Source organism: Megalobrama amblycephala, linkage group LG24, assembly GCF_018812025.1.
Source record: "Megalobrama amblycephala isolate DHTTF-2021 linkage group LG24, ASM1881202v1, whole genome shotgun sequence".
Lineage (NCBI taxonomy): Eukaryota > Metazoa > Chordata > Actinopteri > Cypriniformes > Xenocyprididae > Megalobrama > Megalobrama amblycephala.
Window position 1 is genome coordinate 24,430,799 of NC_063067.1, and position 25,153 is coordinate 24,455,951.

The 25,153-nt window shown below is 41.5% G+C and overlaps 1 pseudogene; it reads left to right on the top strand.

The window, feature by feature from the left end:
* The window catches only part of LOC125259778, a 77,169-nt pseudogene that overhangs the window by 24,340 nt on the left and 27,676 nt on the right, over window positions 1-25,153 (top strand).

A 25,153-nucleotide genomic window follows, 5' to 3' on the forward strand; every position in this document is an offset into this window, starting at 1 on the left:
ATAAGAGTAGACTCGCTCCCTTTGTCAAAATCAAGGGGATGAGGGTCTGTCCATATAAACTTCCCTTGACCACTTCATGAAGTGGAACGCACTTAAAAATGTCAGGGATTCCCCTCCGAGGGGAAGTGCTTAGGGAAGTTTACGGGTGCATGTCTAAAACTGGAGTGGAACGCAGCCTTGGAGTTTCTACTAATTAGCTGATCAGTTGAATCAGGTGTGTTTGATCAGGAAGAGACTGAAAATGTGTACTGTTGGTGTGCCTCCAGGAACAGTGTTGGGAAACACTGAAAAATACATATGCACCCACAGATGTAGTGTTCGGTATTAAAGGATTAGTCCACTTTTAAATAAACTTTCTGATAATTTACTCACCCCCATGTCATCCATGATGTCCATGTCTTTCTTTCTTCTCTTTCTTCAGTCGAAAAGAAATTAAGGTTTTTGATGAAAACATTTCAGGATTTTTCTCCATATAATGGACTTCAATGGGCACCAAACGGTTCAAGAACAAAATGACAGATTCAGTGCAGCTTCAAAGGGCTTTAAACGATACCAGATGATACCAGACGATGAATAAGGGTCTTATCTAGCGAAACGATCGGTCATAAAAAAATAAGAAAGTTAAAGTTTTATAAGCACAAATGCTCGCCTTGCGATGCGCGTTTGTGACGTCACGTAATACGCAATTACGTTGAAAAGGTCACGCTTGACGTAGGCAGAAGTACTGACTCAGTGTTTACAAGTTGAACGTGCAAATACTAAGTCAAACGCCGTTTACAAAAAAAGGTAAAACAACTAATGGTTCTTCCTTCCTGTGTTGTCAGTGCCATCAGACTGTCATACCCTTCTCCATCAGAACAAAAACGCCTCTAAAGCTCAGCGCCACGTCAGGTATCGCACACCGGCCGCGCACATTATATACGCGCACGCTCAATTTTGACTCGACTCCTGATAGAAGAGCTACACAATGGGAGTGTTTTACGTCAACATGGAAACGTTACATATGCCTATGCTTTAATATTTCGCACTGAGGTTAGTGTACATGGAAAAATGGCACAACAGAGCAAAATGAAAGAAAATGCTACATTTATTATACATTTTTAGACTTTAGTCAAGCTGTTAAACTAAGAATGTAAAACTAATGTATCTTGCAGCACAGGGTGAAGTCAGTATGTACATTAACAATGATTTGAGAGAAATATAATATACATTTAATGTAAAACAATGTACATGGCGTTCTGTGGCGTGGCAGGATTTTGAACAATTTCCTGAGTCGTAGCTGGGCACCGCGGACAGGCGCTGAATGTCGCCGCTGGTGTGTGTACACTCATAGAAAACAATGCATTCGAATTTTAAAGACATGGCGTGGCGCTGAGCTTCGCGTCTGGTGTGCGACCCCCTTAAAACGCTGTTGCTCAGTAACGGTGGAAATCCATTTTGTCCGGTAATGCAGTGAAATGGAAACAGGGACTCACCCTCTGATTCTAATGGCGGGATTGAAATGGTTCAGCCGTGGCAACATTGAGATTCTTCCTCTGTTGGCAATGGTTGGCATTTGCCACATGTGCACCACCACGTCTTGTTAGATCTTTGTCTGCCCCATGCTTGAGAGGTGTGTGTCGCCGCAGCAGTCTCTTCCATCAGCCTAATTTCTTCCTCTGTGTATTCCGGTTCAAAAAGGTAGGGCAGGGCGAAAAACTCATCTTCTCCTCGAAGTTCAAAATTGTCCGACATTGTTGTTTTACCTTTTTTTGTAAACAGCGTTTGACTTAGTATTTGCACATTCAACTTGTAAACACTGAGTCGGTACTTGCGCCTACATCAAGCGTGACCTTTTCAACGTAATTGCGTATTACGTGACGTCACGAACACGCATCGCAGAACAGAGCAAGGTGAGCATTTGTGCTTAAAACTTAAACTTTTTTTTTATTTATTTTTTAAATGAAGATCGTTTCGCTAGATAAGACCCTTATTCATCATCTGGTATTGTCTGGTATCATTTAAAGCCCTTTGAAGCTGCACTGAAACTCTCATTTGGACCTTGAACCATTTGGTGCCCATTGAAGTCCATTATATGGAGAAAAATCCTGGAATGTTTTCATCAAAAACCTTAATTTCTTTTCGACTGAAGAAAGAAAGACATGGACATCTTGGATGACATGGGGGTGAGTAAATTATCAGCAAAAGTTTATTTAAAAGTGAACTAATCCTTTAAATGCTTAAATAAATATTAAAATGTTCTGAAAAATAATTTCCAATGTTCTAATCAGTATTAAACAGGATGGATCAAAGTGCCTTGAAAAGAAGCAGTTGGACTCAATTTTAAGGTAGGAGTGTTTTTGTTTGTTTTTGTGTGTGTGTGTGTGTGTGTGTGTGTGTGTGTGTGTGTGTGTGTGTGTGTGTGTGTGTGTGTGTGTGTTTTCTGGGTGGGACATTTAAATTAAATTTTATTTCAATTTATCATTATTATTATTATTTTTATTTGTTTATGTGTTTGTGGTGATTTCATAACAACACACAATGCATGCACATACAAACATTTATTTCTACTTTATGTAGACCTCCCATCCATTCCAAATGTTCTTAAATTAAACTAATAATGATTACTCCATCCTGCTCTTTAGGCCACTGTGGAAGCTGATTTCCACCACAGTATGTGAAACAAGTAGTATATCTGAATTCTTGGTATTCATAAAAAACTAGGCAAAAAAGTATCCGGCTGACCTATTGGTTCTGTCGAGATTCTAAAATACATATCTAATGAACACTGTTGCATGAGGGCACAGGATAGGTGTAACGATGTAGCGGTTCGTACAGTTATTAATCAATTTATGGATGAAATATGAATATAATAACTCAAAGCTTTATGAATAAATTATGATTCATATATCGACCCAACGGGGAATTAAACATATATTGTGCATTAATTACAACGAATTATAATCAATTACATACATGCTTAGTTCTGGTTTAATAATTATTTAGAGAAACTACCAGTCCGTCCAGCAAACCGTAGCTTCTCATAGAATATGAACGGAGTTATTCTCTGGCCATGAAAATAACTTGCTATTATAGCATCAAAGCATAAAGCGATCGAAAAACGTTAAAGTGACTTGGTCTTCAGTTGAAAGAACAAACAGAACAATCAAGCATGAATTAAGTGTTTAATATATGCAAACTACGAATACAGAGGTTATACGTCTAAATATATATACAAGAACATACACGCATATGTACAAGAGTGGAAGTAGAGAAGGAAAGAGAGAAGGCAAGTAGCAAACTTACAAAACAGTCCTTGAGGCCAGCGCGGAAATCAGTTTCATCATCTAAGATTGAGAAACGGCAGTATACTTGCATTGGTTGTGCGTGTCGAATTTCAGTTTAGCGCTGGTGCAGTTCGTTGGCTTCTTCCGTTCCGCGGGAAGGTTTGAACTGAGGACTTGAGAGTGAGTTTCGCTGGGAGATGGCGGTCCCGAAGCTGAGCGCGATGGCAGCGCGTGGTCACCGGAGACGTCCGGGAGAAAACGTGCACGAGGTGCTCGTGAGACAATCGGGAGAACACACCAAGAGAAAAGAGCGGAGGATCTACAATCCTGAATTGTAGCGACCAATAGATGCGCAGCACTATTTGGCGGGCAAAGTTCCTTTGTTTGGTCTCCTAGCTGAATTTGCATACTTAATGACTATCAGATCGGATTTCGAAATGGAGTCTGTTCTTCACAGGATCATTAAACACATAGAAAAATGCATTTGTCAGCTATGTGACACCTCTCAGTGAATAGCTCGAGTCCGGAGCTTTAAAACGAGATCAAACTCGATACATCAGAAATGCATATAAAAGAAGTTATGGTTTACAGACCAAATTCTATCATTAAAATGCACACTAGCACAAATACACTCATTTAAACACTAGGAAACATGCATAGGCCCTAAAATACATGATGGATATATTTCAGCATAGTTGTATTTTACATATACAGTCAAAAATGTATGATTGTGTGTTTCTGTATGTGTCTGTGTGTGTGTTTTTGTGTGTCCCTGTGTGTGTGAGGTGTTGGAATGTGGATCTGGTCAGTCTCTGGGGGGGTGCTCCTTTTGAAGTCACCAAAGTGAGGAAGTTGGAGTTTTCTGTTTACCCTCGCAGGTCCACAAAAGTGTCAAGTGGGCTCATCTTATGGCAGACTGTTCGGAGCCGGGATGGTTTTACAACCCAGTCCAGCATGCTAAAAGCATTCTGAACATTCCAAAGTTTATTGATTATCCTGATACGTGTGCATATGCTACAATAGGAGTTGTGAATGGCAGTGAAGTGACACAACTGATGCTGGTAGATCATGTGACAGTGACAACATGATGGATGTAGTACATCCGATTTTCATTCGTACTACGTGGAATATACTTTTTTGTTCAAACCAAATGCAGTACCTCGGTGGTTTCCCAAACTGGGGTACGCATACCCCTGGGGTATGTGAGGTGACCAAAGGGGTACGCGAACAAAATGCTGAGTAGTTCATTTAATTCTACCTTAAAATAACTAGAAAAACATGCTCGGTTTTAATTAACTGCCAAAATACCGTAAATCCAGTACATTTAATCAAATTACCTCATCATTTGCAGTCAAAAATGACTGCATCCACAGAAGCAGCATGCATAGATTGCATGCAGTCTGCTGCCTTAAATCGCGCTAAATTACTGTCGTTCTTGGCAATGCACCTTTGTAAAAGTGGGGATTTAGCACTTACTTCGCATGAAGAACAAATAGACACAGATAATGGATTAATTTCGATTAAAGACTCAAGACTTTCTCCAGATACAAAGTTCTTGTATTTAATGATGATAACGAGCAAGATTGCAATTGTTCCCAAATATCCACATGACTGCAAACATGACATTATTATACAACAGGTCAAAAAAACAAAACTTACATTTTAAACACAGTACTGTCAGTATTTACTCTATTTTGCAATTAAATTGTTCTAAAGAAAACCACAGCAGAACTACAACACACTGTGTTTTGCGAACAATTCTATGGCTTTGAACGAATCGTGAGATTCAATGATTCATTCACAGCCACTTGCTTCGTTACTGAATGAATAACTCGCTGACTCACTCATAAAAACAGTGACTTGCTGCCACCTATTGGCGGTTTTAGTTTAGTATTTAAAAGTTTTACTTAGTTTTACCATCATTGCACATTTCTCTATTGAACATTTTTATTTAAAACATTATTTATTTTATTAAAGTTATTCATAAAGGTAAAAATATGCACTGGAAAATCAATTTAGGGGACCAAATATTGTCCCTTAATGGTAAAGGTGTGACTGCAGTCTAAGTGGAAGAAGAGGGGGTAACGCAGAAGGATGGTAATCCCTTCAGGGGGTACTCCACGCTAAAAAGTTTGGGAACCACTGCAGTACCTAATAGACAGTAGGAAATTTCAGATGCAGCTATAGTGCCCTATAGTGCTTGTCAAAATTACAAATGTCCCTCCGTCAACTTAAGGCATTGCTTTCGGAGTATCCTGTGTTGACAGGTCCAGCTGCTAGCAATGTACTCTTTTGGTAGACTACTAAAATATAAAGTAAAATACACAAATAATAATTTACTTCTGTTTCTAAATAAATATAGCACTATTTGATGTCATCAAATTACAAGTGAAAAAAAAAAATTTGTTTTTTTAATACTTTAGTCAGTGACTTGTGTACACTGGATGATTTTGTTGAGCCAATCTGTTACTGAATGGAGATTCATTTAAAATAAATAAATAAATAAATAAATAAATAAATAAATATGCACTGTGATTACACACTGATTTCAGGTGCTTAAGCCCAAAATCATCTCTTTGATGAAGAAAGAGCTAAAGAAGGTTCAAGAGATTACTGAGCCCAGATTACCCAGCATCCTCTGAGAGCGAGCAGGAGGATGATGGTGAAGGTCAGGACAGAGTCAAAGAGGGGATTCTGAAAATCACACTGCACTTGTTGAGGGAGATGAATCAGACAGACCTCGCAAACACTCTGCAAACCAGTGAGAGCTTAATCTCATGTCTATTTCATCACATTCAATTTTGAAAATGCATACTGTATTTAATGGTCACTTAAAAAAACAAAATCAACATTTGGATAAAGGCATGACAATGATGTACATATTTTTGTGTTATACCAGTAATATAACACAAGCATTTGAAAATGAATATTAGTTTCATGAAAATAATTAGATATAATTGAGATTGAGGATTTGCACTGAGGATTTTCTATATTTATCAATGACTTTATCTTGAGTTTTGTATTTGTATTTAAAAAGAATATACATTTTGCCATTTGCTCTTTCAGAATGTGCCCCTGTATGTCAACAAAAACTTAAATCCAGACTTAAAGAAAAATTTCAGAGAATTAATGAAGGAATCTCCAATCAAATGAGCTCAACACTTCTTAATGAGATCTACACAGAGCTCTACATCACAGAAGGAGGGATTGGAGAAGTCAATAATGAGCATGAGGTGAGACAGATTGAAAAAACATCCAGGAGACCAGAGATACAGGAAACACCAATAAAATGCAATGACATCTTTAAAGCCTTGCCTGGACAAAACAAACCCATCAGAACTGTGCTGACTAAAGGAGTTGCTGGAATTGGAAAAACAGTCTCTGTACAGAAGTTCATTCTGGACTGGTCAGAAGGAAACAATAATCAGGATGTTCACTTCATATTTCCACTTCCTTTCAGAGAGCTCAATTTGATGAAGGAGAAAAACATCAGTCTCATGGAGCTTCTTAATCTTTTTTTCAAAGACACCAAAGAATTGAGACCAAGAGACTATGAGGATTCCAAAATTTTGTTCATATTTGATGGAATGGATGAATGTCGACTTCCATTAGATTTCACAAACAATCAGAACTTGTTTGATGCAACAAGAATCAGCCTCAGTGGATGTGCTTCTGACCAATCTCATCAAGGGGAACCTGCTTCCTACTGCTCTCATCTGGATCACCTCTCGACCAGCAGCAACCAGTCAGATCCCTCCTGAGTGTGTCGACCAGGTCACAGAGGTCCGAGGGTTCAATGACCCTCAGAAGGCAGAGTATTTCAAGAAGAAAATACATGATCATAGTCTGGCAAACAGAATCATCTCACACGTGAAATCATCAAGAAGTCTGTACATCATGTGTCACATCCCAGTATTCTGCTGGATTTCGGCAACTGTTCTGAAGAGAATGTTGGGTGAAGCAGAGAGTACAGAGATTCCCAAGACTCTCACTCAAATGTTCACTCACTTCCTGATCTTTCAGACGAAACTGAAGACTGAAAAGTATGATGAGAAATGTGAAGTAGATCTTCAGCTGACACAGAATAATATTCTGTCACTAGGAAAGCTTGCTTTTGAGCAACTAGAAAAAGGGAACCTGATCTTCTATGAGGAGGATTTGAAGAGAGTGTGGCATTGATGTCAAAGAAGCATCAGTGTACTCAGGAATCTGCACTCAGATCTTCAGAGAGGAATTTGAATTGTACCTGGGGAAGGTGTACAGCTTTGTGCATTTGAGCATTCAGGAGTTTCTTGCAGCCCTATTCAAGTTCATTTCCTTTATTGGAAACAAGGAACACAACTCAAAAATAACAGAGTTTCTTAAGAAGTGAAGTGAACCGGGCCATAACAGAGTGAGAGTGGACACCTGGATCTTTTCCTCAGATTTCCTTCTGGGTCTCTCGTCGGTGTCCAGTCAGGACTCTTCTACGAGGCCTGATGGCACAGATAGAAACCATCTCCTCCAGCCAAGAGGAAATAGTTGAGTACATCAAGATGAAGATCAGGGAGAATTCCTCTTCAGAGAAATCCATAAATCTGTTCCACTGTCTGAATGAACTGAATGATCATTCACTAGTACAGGAAGTCCAGACATACCTGAGCAGAACAGGTGCAAGCCGACTGTCTGGAGCCCAACTCTCTCCTTCTCAGTGGTCAGCTCTGGTGTTTGTGTTGCTAAACTCAGATGAGGAGCTGGATGAGTTTAATCTAAGCGAATATGATCAATCAGAGGAATGTTCTTTTGAGGTTGCTGCCAGTAATGAAAACATCTAGAAAAGCAGAGTCAGTATATTACTTTTTTTGTGTAATTAAGTACAATAGACAAACACAGTACAATACAGAATACATTACAATAATCTAAATGTGGAAATATAAAGAATAGGCACTACAGGTATATAAACAATTTATACATGTTAACACAATAACAAACTAAACAGATAAAAGTGTGTATTGCATAACACAAAGATAGTATTTATCTCCACATCACACACCACATCTCCACATCATATGATCAGAAAACTTGTATACTTCTGTGGAATGTGGTGGTGGATAATTTGCTTTAAGTATATAGTTTATTTGAAAAAAATCTACACAGTTTTGCGCTGCTTACATATTTAATTTGAATACATGGTTATTTCTTTCCTAGTCTGAGTGACTGTGGTCTCACAGAAAAAAGTTGTTTGGCACTGGCCTCAGCTCTCAGTTCGAACTCTGCAAGTCTGAAAGAGCTGAACCTGAGTAACAACAACCTAGAAGATTCAGGACAGAAGCACCTCTCTGCTGGACTGAAGAATCCTCAATGTAAACTTGGAGACATTAAAGTAAGAGCAGTCACAATAAGTTTTACTGGCCTCAGTTAACATGAATTTAACACTTCTGGATTTATTGCCTAATATAGATCACAATAAAATATAAAGGTGTTAAATAATCATTTGTAAGAATTGTTTGACAATATTCATAAGATGTAAACACCCAAACAATAACGGAAGCAGTGATGCCTGTTTATGAAGCTTAAGTGCAAAAAGACATTGCATCTGTTAATGTGAAACTTGAACTACTGTACAAGTAATAACTTCCTTGGGAACAGCACAGAAACTGTATTACTCATTAGTCAAGCCAAAGGGAGCTAGATGTCAAAACAGAAGTTCAATCCCAAAACTAAACTTGAGTCCTCTTCCTTCCTAGGTTATATAAAAACTCCACATTACTTTCAGGCTACTCCTTGGAGTAGTTTATTAGAATGTTTTTATTATTACTATTATTATTATTATTATTTTCTGAAAGAAAAAGAAAAAAAAAAATTGCACTAGTAAAACTATTAGAGTTAGCTGTCAGGTTAAAAAAAAATAAGACTCAGTTGCAAAGAAAACTCAGGCAATGACAATAAAAAATAACCTGAAGTGTGCAGTGAGATTAACAGCTAAATATGGGCAGAGCCAGGCAGACTGTACAACTAGTCCAACCAGAGATTAGAAGTACTCAGTTACAAATGTGCCTGCTTAGCAAACCAAAAATAATGGAAGGCAGGACATGCATGGTAAAAACAAAAGCATGAAGACAATCAGGTGAATTCAACACCAGATTGCTCACACGACCACATGAAACGTAAACATTAATTAACCCAGGGGTTCTCAAACTTAGAGGATTTTGTGTATTTCCTTTATCTGACACACCCAATTTAAGTCTTGCAGTCTCTGCTAATGAGCTGATTAGTTGAATCAGGTGTGTTAAATCAGGGAGACATACAAAATGTGCATTGTTGGGGTCCTTTAGGACAGCACAAATTTTGAATGTCTCTCTAATATGGCACAACCATTCGGGTCTTGAATTCTCTACTAACAAGCTGATTATTTAAATCAGGTGTGTTTGATTAGGGAGACATAAAATGTGCAGAGTTGAGGATACTCCAGGTTGGCAACAACTACCTTAGATGATGTGTGATCAAAACGCAAATAAATAAAAAATAAATAAATATATTTGCCTCCACACTAATCTCTCAGAAGATTTTTTTTTTCTCCGCTGATTATGTGTGATTGTGTGATAGATGTTTTTTTTTTTTTTTTTCTCAACAGGCTTTTTGAAAGCAGGCTAGTTACGAATAGCTAAGAACTGTTACTATTTTTCTCTGCAGGCTGTCTGGGTGCCTAATTAGAGAGGAAGGTTGTTCTGCTCTGGCTTCAGCTCTGAGATTAAACCCCTCACACCTGAGAGAACTGGATCTAAATTGGAACAAACCAGGAGACAAAGGAGTGAAGCTTCTTTCTGTTGTATTGAAGGATCCACAATGTAAACTGGAGAAACTGCAGTAAGTTTTTTTTTTTTTTTTTTTTTTTGTCATGTTATCAAATAACAGAAACAAAGATTACACAATTCTGTTAACACAAATGTATAAATGAAAAGTTATAAAGTAACTTTTTTATGTAGCAAGTATTAAGCAAATTATTGTTTTGGGGGATTCACAGACAAAGATGTATGTGGGTTGTTAGAAAAACCCAATATCATTGCATTTCAGCACTCAAAATGTAAGTTTCTTGGGAAACGCAAAATCATTGAAATGTAATTTTTCCTCCCATCTCCTTTTTTCATCACCATGTCTCTTTAGGGGATCTATAATATCCTGTTCTGTGTTCACAGATTGCAAATGGTCTCTCTCTCTCTCTCATGGAGTGGGTCTCTGTGAGTGAATGTGTTTCTGAGAACTTTTAATTGTTACTTGTTGTTTCTTCTACTTTCTCTTTATTTCTGAAGCATATTGAGAGTGTGTATATATTCTCTTTTGTTGTTTTTCTTTCTTTTGTTTGTTTGTTTAGGGGAGTTTAGGTTAATTTAACTCCCTCGGGTCGGCGGTCATGCCGGCGATACAACCTCGGTTTTTTTCTTACCAGTGTGAAAGAGGCTCAAAATACTCCTTCAATGTTGCAAATACAATTAAGAGTTATACACCATTTCAATCTGTGGTGTAGCATATGCACACGTATCAGGATAATCAATAAACTTTGGAATGTTCAGAATGCTTTTAGCATGCTGGACTGGGTTGTAAAACCATCTCGGCTCCGAACAGTCTGCCATAAGATGAGCCCACTTGACACCTTTGTGGACCCGTGAGGGTAAACAGAAAACTCCAACTTTCTCACTTTGGTGACTTCAAAAGGAGCACCCCCCCCCCCCCCAGAGACTGACCAGATCCACATTCCAAAACCCACACACACAGGCACACACAAAAACACACACAGACACATACAGAAACACACAATCATACATTTTTGACTGTATATGTAAAATACAACTATGCTGAAATATATCCATCATGTATTTTAGGGCCTATGCATGTCTCCTAGTGTTTAAATGAGTGTATTTGTGCTAGTGTGCATTTTAATAGTGGAATTTTGTCTGTAAACCATGACTTCTTTTCTATGCCTTTCTGATCTGTCGAGTTTGATCTCTCCATAAAGCTCCGGACTCGAGCTATTCACTGAGATATGTCACATAGCTGACAAATGCATTTTTCTATGTGTTTAATGATACTGTGAAGAAAGCACTCCATCTTGAAATCCGATCTGATAGTCATTAAGTATGCAAATTCATCTAGGAGACCAAACAAAGGAACTTTGCCCGCCAAATAGTGCTGTGCATCTATTGGCCGCTACAATTCAGGAGGTGTGTTAGCTTGGGTTTCCATAAAAACAACGACACACACCTTCTCCCTTTGTCTCCCGATTGTCTCACGAGCACCTCGTGCACGTCTCTCCTGGACGCCGCCGGTGACCACGCGCTGCCATCGCGCTCATCTTCGGGACCACTTCTTTGGACTCTCTCTCTCTCTCTCTCTCTCTCTTCGGTTAAGTTACTTAAGTTTAAACCTCTTTTGAAAACCCCACCGGAGAAACCTTCTCGGAAAGGACCAACCAAGCCAAGCGCATTGAAACTGCTACACACGGACTTGAACCAATAAGCAAGTATTATCATTTATCTGAAATTTGTCTAAACTGATTTCTGTGCTGGCTCTCTCAAAAAGGTTTAACTGTGTAATTTGCCATTCTTTGATCATCTTTCTTTCCCTGTCTTTTCTTCATTTTCACTCTTGTGTATATATATATATGTGTATACTTCTGTATATATTTTAGACGTATAATCTCTGTAGTCGTAGCTGCATATATTAAACACTTAATTCATGCTCGATTGTTCTGTTTGTTCTTTCAACTGAAGACCAAGTCACTTTAACGTTTTTTCGATCGCTTTATGCTTTGATGCTATAATAGCAAGTTATTTTCATGGCCAGAGAATAACTCTAGTTTCTCTAAATAATTATTGAACCTGAACTAATCATATATGTAATTAATTATAATTCGTTGTAATTGATTCACAATATATGTTTAATTCCCCCTTGGGTCAATATGTGCATAATAATTCATAAAACCTTATGAATTATTATATTCATATTCCACCCATAAATTGATTAATAACCGCTACATCATTACAGTGGAATATCTTCTTTTATTTGTATACACTCAGAGGAAAAACTAAATTATGTGCTTTTTGCAAAATAAAGAAAACTAACATGATGCATGATCTCTTGTCTCCCTCTGAACAAAGTCCAATCTGATCGTTCTCAGAAAATGAACTGTAACTCAGTGAATACTAATCACAAAAAAATTAGACTTATGTCTAAAGAAATGTTGAAATGTTAGGTTTTAAATCGTGTAAGTCAAATCGAAAACAAAAATTCTCTGTTTATGTAATCTGTATGAAAAGAGACACGTCAGATGCCCGTGATTCAGCTCATTATCCGCTAATGCAACCACGCCCACAGAGCGAGTGCTATTCAGACGAAAATTCTGAGGCAATACATGTATACATCATCTCAATCGTGTATTTATTGTCTTCAAAAGTGTCTATCTGCATGTTACAGCCATGGTTAGCGATCTCTGGAAGCCTCTGTTAGTTCCTGGAAAGTCACATGGCCTGTTCTTCTTTAGATTAATTTGTGGACTAAAGGTGCACAGAGCGCCCTCCGGCTGCAAGTATGAATTGAAAACACAGTATCCAGTGCTCATAGTGATGACAATAAGTATTACTCCTCTGTATAGAAAGCTGACATAAACATATGAGAATCCATCAATATTTCTCCAAATGTGCATGCTTTTAAGCTAAAAGGCTATATGAAATGCCATAGAGGTAACATAATTATTCAGACACTTTGCATTATTGTAACAGACACGCCAGGCTCCACCCTCACTCAATCCCAGCGCACTCCATCTCCCGAGTACTAATCACCGCCACCTGCACATCATTATCACCGCAATCACCAGCACTTCAAAAAGCCAACACTCACACACACTCACTGTCCGGTCTCGTTGTATGCTACTAACCTGTATGCTTACCTCAAGGACTCCAGACGATCTACTTACCTGTCTCCGACGTTTCCAGTTTCCCTCCTGTGTTCCTCCTCGTGTGTGTGAGTGTCTCCAGTCTCCTGTGTTCCAAGTCTCCAGTCTCCTGTGTTCCAAGTCTCCAGCGCGATCCATTCTCTCCACTCCTGCAAGCATCAGCAAGATTTCATCATCATTCTTCACCTTTCATCACCCGCACTGCTGTTCACACTCTGCTGACATCAATAAACTTACCTGTTTGTTTTACATCTGCCTCAGTCCCTTCTGTACTGTAACAGAAGACCGGACCGAACAGCGGATGTCAGCATGAGTCGCCCGGATCCCTTCCAAGAGCTCGTGGACGCTCTCCGTCAAGTTCTCACCAACCAACCAGCACCACCATCACCGCCGGTCGCTCCTGTCACCCCCACTCCCGCTCCTTCACCTGTGATGCACTCCAGTCCCATGGCCAAACCGACGCCCTACACAGGATCGGCGGAGGATTGCAGCGGTTTCCTCCTGCAATGTGAGCTGGCCCTGGGGATGCAGCCGCACCTCTTTCCCACTGACACAGCCAAAATAGCGTTCATCATCTCTCACCTCCAAGGTAAAGCGTTAAAATGGGCAGATTCCCTGTGGTCGCAGAAAGGCCCCGCTATGCAGTCCTTTTCATCCTTCATCTCTCACTTCCGTGAAGTTTTTGGAAAACCGGTATCTGATTCATCTGCTGGTGAGAAACTTTATAATTTAAAGCAACGATCAATGTCTGTTAATGAATATGCTTTACAATTCAGAACACTGGCTGCTGCAAGTGGATGGAATGAACAAGCCCTCATCACTACGTACTGTCAAGGTCTGGATCTGAGTGTGCGGCTGCATCTCGCTGCATACAAGGACACCCTCGGCCTTGAACGCTTCATCCAACTCTCCATCCGCGTCGGTTCTTGTATGCAGTCGTGTATTGAAGAACACCAGGGTCAGCTACTCTCCAACCCCCTCCTCCGCCGATCAGAGCCCGTCAGCCCTCCAGAACCTATGCAAATTGACTCATCTCGTCTCTCGTCTACAGAGCGACAATGCCGGCTGACCCTCCATCTCTGCCTTTACTGTGGTGCTCCGGGGCATGGTATTTCAGCATGCCTCATTCGTCGTCCTCGTCCAACGGTGAGTGCCATCATTCCCTCCATTAAGAAGATGAAACCACTCACGACTGTTGTAAACCTTACTGCTGCTAATGTGTCTCTTCCAGTGGTGGCGCTCCTCAATTCAGGGTCAGCAGGCAGACAGCTCCAGCTCAAAACCTCGCCCTCTCCGACCATCTATCAAGTCCACTCCATCACGGGAAAACCTCTGAGCCGTAAGAAAATCAGCCAGTGCGTGGGCCCCCTGGTGTTACGGATCGGCATTCTGCATGTGGAACGGATTCATCTGCTGGTTCTGGAGGAATCCACCTCTGACGTGGTTCTGGGGCGTCCGTGGCTGGAGCAGCACAATCCCACCATCTCATGGCGCACGGGCGAAATCCTGAAGTGGGGCGAAGATTGCTTCTCCAATTGTCTCTCCGAGTTTCCTGTTCTCCAGTCTCCTCGAAGAAAAGATCTCTCTCTCTGTGCCACCTCCATCGAAAGCCCGGTAGAGAAACGCTCCGTGGATATTCCAGCCTGTTATGCCCCCTTCAGTGACGTCTTTTGCCCTCAACGTGCCTCCAAGCTGCCCCCACACCGGCCATGGGACTGTGCCATCGATCTGCTACCGGGTGAGCCAGTGCCCAGGGGAAGAATCTACCCCCTGTCTGTGCCGGAGGAGAAGGCCATGGAGGAATACATCAAAGAGGCGCTCAACCAGGGTTACATCCGCCTGTCTACTTCCCCTGCTGCTTCGAGTTTTTTCTTCGTGGCAAAGAAGGACGGAGGCTTGCGGCCCTGTATAGACTACCGTGCACTCAACAAGATCACTGTAAAGTTCCAGTATCCTCTTCCTCTCGTCCCAGCTGCCCTAGAACATCTCCGTGGTGCCACTGTGTTCACCAAGCTGGACCTCCGCAGCGCGTACAACCTCATCCGGATACGCGAGGGGGACGAGTGGAAGACCGCCTTTGTCACGCCCACCGGCCACTACGAATACCTAGTAATGCCATACGGCCTGGTCAACGCCCCCTCCGTATTCCAGGATTTCATCCATAAGGTGCTCCGGGAGTTTCTCCATCGGTTTGTCCTGGTCTACATAGATGACATCCTTATCTACTCCCGGAGCCTGGCCGAACATCGCCGACACGTTGCGGAAGTCCTCCAACGCCTGCTACAGTTTGATCTCTTCCTCAAAGCTGAAAAGTGCTCATTCCACCAACCCTCCATCCATTTCCTCGGTTACATCATCGATCACAGTGGCATCCGGATGGACGAGGGGAAGGTGGAAGCTATCAAGTCCTGGCCCACACCATCCACCATCAAAGAACTCCAACGCTTCCTAGGTTTTGCCAACTTTTACCGTCGTTTCATCAACAACTACAGCTCCATTGTATGTCCACTCGCCAACCTGCTCCGCAAACAGCCCAAGTCTCTGTCCTGGGATCTCTCTGCCACCAACGCCTTTGAAGCCCTCAAGACCGCCTTCACCACCGCTCCCCTCCTCGTTCATCCAAACCCGGAACTCCCTTTCGTCGTGGAGGTGGACGCCTCCACCACCGGAGTGGGAGCGGTGCTTTCTCAGCAGCAGGGGGACACCGAGTAGACTACACCCATGTGCCTTCTTCGGCCCTGGTCACACCTAGGAGTGGATTTCATCACAGACCTGCCAGCCTCTGATGGTCACACGTGCATCCTGGTGGTAGTAGACCACTTCTCCAAATCCTGTCGTCTGATCCCCCTGAAAGGTCTACCCACCGCTATGGAAACAGCTGAACTTATGTTTAACCATGTTTTCCGATACTATGGAATCCCTGAAGACATTGTTTCAGACCGAGGTCCCCAATTTATCTCCCGTGTTTGGAAGGCGTTACTTTCCCTCCTGGGTGTGACCGTCAGCCTGTCATCTGGTTACCATCCTCAGTCGAACGGGCAGACGGAACGGAAGATCCAGGAGATCGGCCGCTTCCTGCGTACCTTCTGTCACGGCCACCAGGACTCCTGGAACCAGTACCTGGGTTGGGCCGAGTACGCACAAAACTCCCTGCGACAGTCGACCACCGGACTCACTCCATTCCAGTGCGTGCTCGGTTTCCAACCCCCTCTGTTCCCCTGGGACGGGGAACCATCCAACGTTCCGGCAGTGGACTACTGGTTCCGGGAGAGTGAGAGGGTTTGGGACTCAGCTCACCACCAGCTGCAGAGGGCCCTGCGCAGACGCAGGGCGACAGCAGACCTTCGGCGCTCCGAGACTCCCTCCTATCAACCGGGACAGAAGGCTGGCTGTCGACCCGGGACATCAGGATGTGTCTGCCCTGCAAGAAGCTGAGTCCCAGATTCATTGGCCCATTCACCATCACTCGGCAGATCAACCCGGTCACTTTCCAACTCCAGCTTCCACCACAGTATAAGATTCACCCTACATTTCATGTATCACTGTTGAAACCTCACCATCCCTCTATGTCTCCCTCCACAGAGCCTGACGTGGCAGCCGCCTCCCCTCCCACTCATCCTGGACGACGGAGCCGCCTATGCAGTACGTGAGATCTTGAACTCCCGGCGCCGTGGTGGTCTTCTCGAATACTTAGTGGACTGGGAAGGCTACGGCCCCGAAGAACGCTCGTGGGTTCCTAGAAATGACATCCTCGACCCCAACCTTCTAGAGACATTCCATGCCAGCCACCCCGACAGACCTGCCCCTCGAGGAAGAGGATGACCACCACGACGCCGGGGCCCTCGGCCCTCAGGAGCGGGCCGTGGGAGGGGGGGTACTGTAACAGACACGCCAGGCTCCGCCCTCACTCAATCCCAGTGCACTCCATCTCCCGAGTACTAATCACCGCCACCTGCACATCATTATCACCGCAATCACCAGCACTTCAAAAAGCCAACACTCACACACACTCACTGTCCGGTCTCGTTGTATGCTACTAACCTGTATGCTTACCTCAAGGACTCCAGACGATCTACTTACCTGTCTCCGACATTTCCAGTTTCCCTCCTGTGTTCCTCCTCGTGTGTGTGAGTGTCTCCAGTCTCCTGTGTTCCAAGTCTCCAGTCTCCTGTGTTCCAAGTCTCCAGCGCGATCCATTTTCTCCACTCCTGCAAGCATCAGCAAGATTTCATCATCATTCTTCACCTTTCATCACCCGCACTGCTGTTCACACTCTGCTGACATCAATAAACTTACCTGTTCGTTTTACATCTGCCTCAGTCCCTTCTGTACTGTAACAATTACAGAAAAACATTATATTTAAGTATATAATAGAATACCATTATTTTAAATTGTAATGATATTTCACAGTATTGCTGTTTTTTCTGTATGTTTGATGTATGTTTTTTCAGAGGGTTTTTTCACAGCCTACCTGACTGAAAGAGCTCATTATTATGCAGGTCATTACAGCTCATTATGTGAATCTGTTATTCATGAAGATTCACGCCTCCATGCATACTGTGTTTCTCGACAAAAAGTGTCTTGCAAAAACTAAATCAATATATTGTTTTATACTAATGGGTAGGCAGGATCATTTTTACATCATTTTGAAGCAAAAACTCTAGTGTACAACCTCCAATACCCAGAAGTCTTGTGAAAACAGATTTAATATTTTTTTGGCCTTATTTCAGTGACTTAAGTTTTTTGTTTTTTCAATAACCACGCATAAACGTTATTCCTTGTACATACTTGTTCCTCACATATTATTGTAGTCTAGTTTGTGCTGAATACAGTGTAATGACACTTTTCCCATTAATATGTTTATGAACAACTGAAAAAAGCACAAATGTCAGGGCATGTCAAAACTTCTCCAGGGCCCCAAAAATCCTCAGATCTCAGAGGGTTAAAAGAAGTCTCAAGTCTCTAACTAAATAATGGTTTTCCATTTTAATATATTTTAAAATATAATGTATTTCTGTGATGCAAAGCATCTGAACATTCCTACCTCTATGGCATTTCATATAGGCTACTATATTTGTTATATTATATAGCCTGAATGTTAATGTGCAGTTGACAAACTATACATCTTTGAAAAGATCTAAGACTCAAGCTTCACATTTTGACCTCTGTTTTACTCTTAAAATCTTATATTAACCATAATTTCTTAATATGCTTAAAAGCATGCACATTTGGCGAAATATTGATGGATTCTCATATGTTTATGTCAATTTTCTATACAGATGAGTAATATTTATTCAATATTTCTTGTCATCACTCTAAGTGTTGGATACTGTGTTTTCAATTCATACTTGCAGCCGGAGGGTGCTCTGTGCACATTTAGTCCACAAATGCCTCCTAATGAAGAACAGGCATACCATGTGACATTCCAGGAACTAACAGAGGCTTCCAGAGATTGCTAACCATGGCTATAACATGCAGATAGACACTTTTTAAGACAATAAATACATGTCTGCGAAGATGTATACATGTATTGCCTCAGAATTTGCATCTGAAACGCTCGCTCGCTCGCTCCATGGGCGTGGCCACATTTGCAGATAATGAGCTGAATATAATGATAATGAGAGGCATCTGACATGGCTCTTTTTTCATACAGATTACATAAACAGAGAATTTTTGTTTTCGATTTGACTTACACGATTTAAAACCTGACATTTCAACGTTTCTTTAGATGCAAGTCTAATTTTTTTGTGATTAGTATTCACTAAGTTACACTTCATTTTCTGAGAACTATCAGATTGGACTTCGTTCAGAGGGAGATGAGAGATCACGCATCATGTTAGTTTTCTTTATTTTACAAAAAGCACAACATTTTGTTTTTACTCTGAGTGTACACAAAGAAAAGAAGATATTTCACAGATTAAAATGGTGTATAACTCTTAATTGTATGTGCAACATTGACTAAGTATTTTGAGTCTCTTTCACACTGGTAAGAAAAAAAACGAGTTGGTATCGCTGGCGATACCTCAGACTCCAGAGTGTTAATATCTTTACAAATACCATACAAATTCATATATGTCATCTCTGCGAAAAATTTGGGATTAACCAGTTAGAATAACTACTGTGCCAAGCTGAAAGAGAAAGTGACCTAAGAAAAGAAAAATGGGTCCTAGCGATTTGTATATAAAAAATAAATAAATTAATAAAAAAACTTTCTGAACCTTACATCTATCACATCTATCGTGTGTCATTGGGATGCTTCTGTTGAGGTTTATTTCGATTCTAATGATCCAAGTTTTCCTTTCGTTTTTAAGTAATGCATATTTGTTCCTATAGTTACTTATTTACTTTTCCATTGTTTCTGTTTACTTCCAAACTGTTTCTAGTTTAGTTTTCTCTATCCCTGCATATTAATAGACCTGTATTTGTTCATTTTTGTCAGTTGTTGTCTTAGTTTTATTACTGAGCATTTGTGGTTTCTATTTTTTTGAGTATTATTTTCAGTGGTAATCAACAACATGCCAGAGATGCTGCTGACAGATCTTAGGATGTATCAAATATATTTTAATTAATATATACCTGGAATTCCATTTCATGTACAAGAAACATCTTGGTTACAAAGGTAACCCTCGTTCCCTAAAGGAGGGAATGGAGGTGTACGTCGGACACCAACAGAATCTTGCTAGAGAGGCAAATCTGCTTTGAGTGTAACTAAAACAAGCTAATGCACATTGGCATGCAATTATATGCAGCAGCTGCTCTGCCTTGCAGCGCAGGTATTTAATGAGCAGCAGGTGCATTGCATCTTCAGGTTTGTGCTGAGGAGTCGATTAGGTGAGGCGGCAGCTTCAGCGGGGTACAGATGTATATCTCCATTCCCTCCTTCAGGGAAGGAGGGTTACCTTTGTAATAAAGACATTTCTTGTACATGAAATGGAATTCCAGGTATATATCGCTGTACGTTGGACAGACTGACGAATAGGAATCCCTACCAAAGTGCCACAGACACTGCCCCCTTCCAGTGCTCTGTGCAAGCCTTCTGCACCCCCTTGCTTAACACTCTGAGGTCTGAGGGTATCGCCGGCGATACCACGGCGGTTTTTTTCTTACCAGTGTGAAAGAGACTCAAAATACTCCGTTAATGTTGCACATACAATTAAGAGTTATACACCATTTTAATCTGTGGAATATCTTCTTTTATTTGTGTACACTCAAAAAAAAAACAAAATGTTGTGCTTTTTGTAAAATAAAGAAAACTAACATGATGCGTGATCTCTCGTCTCCCTCTGAACGAAGTCCAATCTGATAGTTCTCAGAAAATGAACTGTAACTTAGTGAATACTAATCACAAAAAAATTAGACTTATGTCGAAAAAAACGTTGAAATGTCAGGTTTTAAATCGTGTAAGTCAAATCGAAAACAAACATTCTGTGTTTATGTAATCTGTATGAAAAGAGAGCCATGTCAGAAATCCGTGATTCAGCTCATTATCCGCTAATGCGGCCACGCCCACGGAGGGAGCGCTATTCAGACGCAAATTCTGAGTCAATACATGCATTCATCGTCTCAATGGTGTATTTATTGTCTTGAAAAGTGTTTTGAATAGCTATAGTTAGCGATCTCTGTCCTCTGTTAGTTCGGTTAGTTCCTGGATTGCCTATTCTTCTTTAGTGCTCAAGCATTTGTGGACTAAAGGTGTACAGAGTGCCCTCCAGCTGCAAGTATGAATTGAAAACACAGTATCCAGCACTCATAGTAATGACAATAAATCCTGAATAAATATTACTGTTCTGTATAGAAAATTGACAAACATATGAGAATCCATCAATATTTCTCCAAATGTGCATGCTTTTAAGCTAAAAGCCTATATGAAATGCCATAGAGGTAACATAATTGTTCAGACACTTTGCATCACAGAAATACATTATATTTTAAAGAATATAATAGAATACCATTATTTTAAATTGTAATAATATTTCACAGTATTGCTGTTTTTTCTGTATGTTTGATTTACACCATGCTGAGATTCGAATCATGATCAACAGAGGGTTTTTTCACAGCCTACCTGACTGAAAGGCCTCATTAATATGCAAGTCATTTCAGGTCATTATTATGTGATTCTTGTCTTCTCAGGTGAGAATCACCCATTATACATGAGGATCCACGCCTTCACGCATACTGTGTTTCTTGACCAAAGATGTTTTAGAAAATTTAAATCTCTCTATTGTTTTATATGAAGGAGTAGGCAGCATAATTTTTACCTCATTTTGAAGCAAAAACTCTAGTCTACAACCTCAAATACCCAGAAGTCTTGTGAACAAAGATTTAATATATATTTTATGGCTTTATTTCAGTGACTTAAGTTTTTTGTTTTTTCAATAACCACACATAAACGTTATTCCTTCAAAAACACAAACATGTACATACATGTTCCTCACATATTATTGTAGCCTAGTTTGTGCTGAATACAGTGTAATGAGACTTTTTCCATTAATATGTTTATGAACAACTGAAAAAAGCACAAATGTCAGGGCATGTCAAAACTTCTCCACGGTCCCAAAAATCCTCAGACCCCTGAGGGTTAAAGGACGGTGGGACAGGGCTAACACAGAGAGTGTCGATCACTGCTGTTCCACACAACCCATTCAGTGAGACTATTGGATAACACTGGGAAAGCGTGCCCTTTCAATGGGAGAGGAATACAGCAGAAGCCACATCCTTCCCCAAAGGACTTATGTGGAGATGTACATATGAACTAACCCCGTAGGGCTGTACTACATATGGAAGTTACTGGGGTGACTCCAGCCTGATAAGAGCTGGGTTCTCCCAAAGGGAAAGACACTGGCTTTGTTTAGGAGCAACCGTGGAATCACACATATGGTACCCAGCCTAAACCCGGTTCTCAAGAATGCAACGGAATATAGGCCTGGCGCCAGATGCTCTGCCACGTCCGGCTGCCAAAGGGTGATCGGAGGACTCAACAGGGTCTGCCTTGTAGGGACTCTCTGGAGCAATAAGCTCATATAAGCACAGAAAGCCAACACTAAGCCGGAGCCTCTCCGTTTATCTGACCGGTTGAGGTGAGAACACAGGAGTAGACACGAAGGCTATAGAATCTAGCAAACGTGTTAGGTGTCATCCAGCCCACAGCTCTACAAATATCTGTTAGCGAGGTGTCACGAGTCAGCGCCCGAGACCTTAGTGGGCAGGGCATGCCTTTTGCTTGGTAAGCCAAGGCGATGGCATCCACTATCCAGTGGGCTATCCTCTGCTTGGAGACAGCCTTTCCCTTTTGCTGGCCTCCATGACAGACAAAGAGCTGGTCTGAGGTCCTGAGGCTTTGAGTTCTGTCTATATACAGTTGTAGAGCGCGGACTGGACAGAGCAAAGCCAGGGCTGGGTCTGCCTCCTCCGGGGGCAGCGCTTGCAGGCTCACTACCTGGTCCCTGAAGGGAGTGGTAGGAACATTGGGCACATAGCCAGGCTGGGGTCTCAGTAACATGTGGCTGTCACCTGGCCCGAACTCTAGGCACGATTCGTTGACCAAAAATGCCTGCAGATCCCCTACCCTCTTGATAGAGGCCAATGCAACCAGCAGCAAAGTCTTCATAGAAGGTTTATTCCTCTGGGGTCTGAGGCTAATTTGGGGCCCTGGAGTAGTTCTGACATGCCCTGACATTTGCGCTTTTTTCAATTGCTTATAAACATATTAATGACAAACGTTTCATTACACTGTATTCAGCACAAACTAGGCTACAATAATATGTGAGCAACAAGTATGTACATGTTTGTATTTTTGAGAGAATTACGTAAATGCATGGTTTTTGAAAAAACAAACAAAAAAATATGTCACTGAAATAAGACCTCAAAACACATACTAAACATTTTTTCACAAGACTTGTGGATCGTGACCACCCTCAACAACGCCATAGCATGTAAAGCAGAAGCGGCTTCCTCATAGGCCTTTGCCGGTAAGATCTGACACGAGCTTATAGGCCCGGAAAGGGAGGCACGGGTCCCTCCGCCAAGTGGAGTTAGGGCACAGTTGCATAGCAATGGCCCACCCCACAGGAGGGATGTATGTGTAATCCTTCGCCGCAGTGCCATCAAGGGTGGTAAGGGAGGAGGAGCCACTGGGGCGGTTTCAGGCAGTAAAAGGTGCCATCCACGACCTGGTGAGCTCCTCATGCACCTCTAGAATGAAAGGATCCGGGGTGGGTAGCTGAGAACCAGCACGTGCCACCCCAAGAAACCAATCATTTAACCGCAAGGGCTCTGGACATGGTGGAAGGTTCCACATGAGCCCGACCCTGTTGCCGGCCTAGGAAAGCATAGCCATCATCTCCGGATCTGAGTTGGCAACACCGTTGAATCGTCCTTTCCCTAGAAGTTTGGCTCACCCTCCGATGCAGCCGTAGGGATACGGATGCTGCACACCTCTGAGATGGCCCACCATGCTCACTGTAATTCTCAGATCACCAGCACCACTATCCGAAGCAACCCTCTGAGGAGGATTGGATTGACGCAGCGGCGCCAGGCCTCTGCCCCTTTGCAGGAACTGAAGTCTCGATAGCAACTCCGAGATGGTCATCTTCCCACAATGGGTACATGACTCATCCATGAATGCTGCCTCAGTGTGCTTTAAGACCAGACACATGATACAGTGATCGTGACCATCCCTCAGTGCTATGTAACAACCGCATCCAGAAACACACAATTAAAAAGACGCAAGCTCTACTTGTGTAAGCTCTTTTAGGGACTTGCTCTTTAAAAGTGCTGAAGCGCGCAGGGGAACGGCTGAGCGACACAGACAGGGATGTGTGCAGCCTGTCATGTGCTTTCCTCGCTCACTTCTTACCAGCCATAAAAAACAGCTTTTAACTGCTCAAAAGCGCACCGTTACCAGCCGTGAGAACAGCCTTTTTACAGTTTTTAAAAGAAGAGAAATTCGTCCTGAGAACTTGACTCGTCTTGAAGAACACTTGCTTGCAGAGAACATAGACCGTTCAGCTCTGAAGCGAAAAGCTGAATATGCAACACACCTGCTGCTCATTAAAAACCTGCACTGCAAGGCAGCTGCATATGATTGCATGCCAATGTGCATTGGCTCATTTTAGTTACAATCTAAGCAGATTGGCCTCTTTAGCGAGATTCCATATTCATCTGTCTGTCTGACATACATTGAACGTGACTGACTGAATGGGAACAATTTATACTCAAGGGCACGTAAGTGGTGGAGGATAATTGTAAAATAAGTGTGTGAATATTTTATCTTCCTTTCCGCAGACTGTGGGACTGTAATATTGGAGAGGAAGGCTGTACTGCTCTGGCTTCAGCTCTAAGATCAAACCCCTCACACCTGAAAGAACTCAATCTGAGCTATAATAAACCAGGATGTTCAGGAATAAAGCAACTCTCAGCTCTACTAAGGGATCAGCGTTGTAAACTGTTGAAATTAATGTTAGTGCAGATGATTATATTTTCTCATCACTTTATATATGTCACTGGCATACATCCACACATTTTTTTTTTTTTTTTTTTTTTTTTTTTTTTTTTACTTGAACAACTATTTATTAATATTTATTACTTTGTTCTTATATATTTTCTCATCACTTTATATATGTCACTGGCATACAGCCACACATTTTTTTTTTTTTTTTTTTTTTTTTTTACTTGAACAACTATTTATTAATATTTATTACTTTGTTCTTATTCATTACTTTGGGTTGATAATGATTGATAAGAATTGTTCAGGAGTGACAGAAGTTTTTTTTTTTTTCTCCAGGCTGTATGACTGCAATATTGGAGAGGAAGATTGTGCTGCTCTGATTTCAGCTCTAAGATCAAACCCTTCACACCTGGTAACATTGAATCTCAACTACAATGAACTAGGGGAGTCGGGAGTAAAGCTGCTCTCTACTCTACTGAAGGATCCACAATGTAAACTAGACAAACTAAAGTC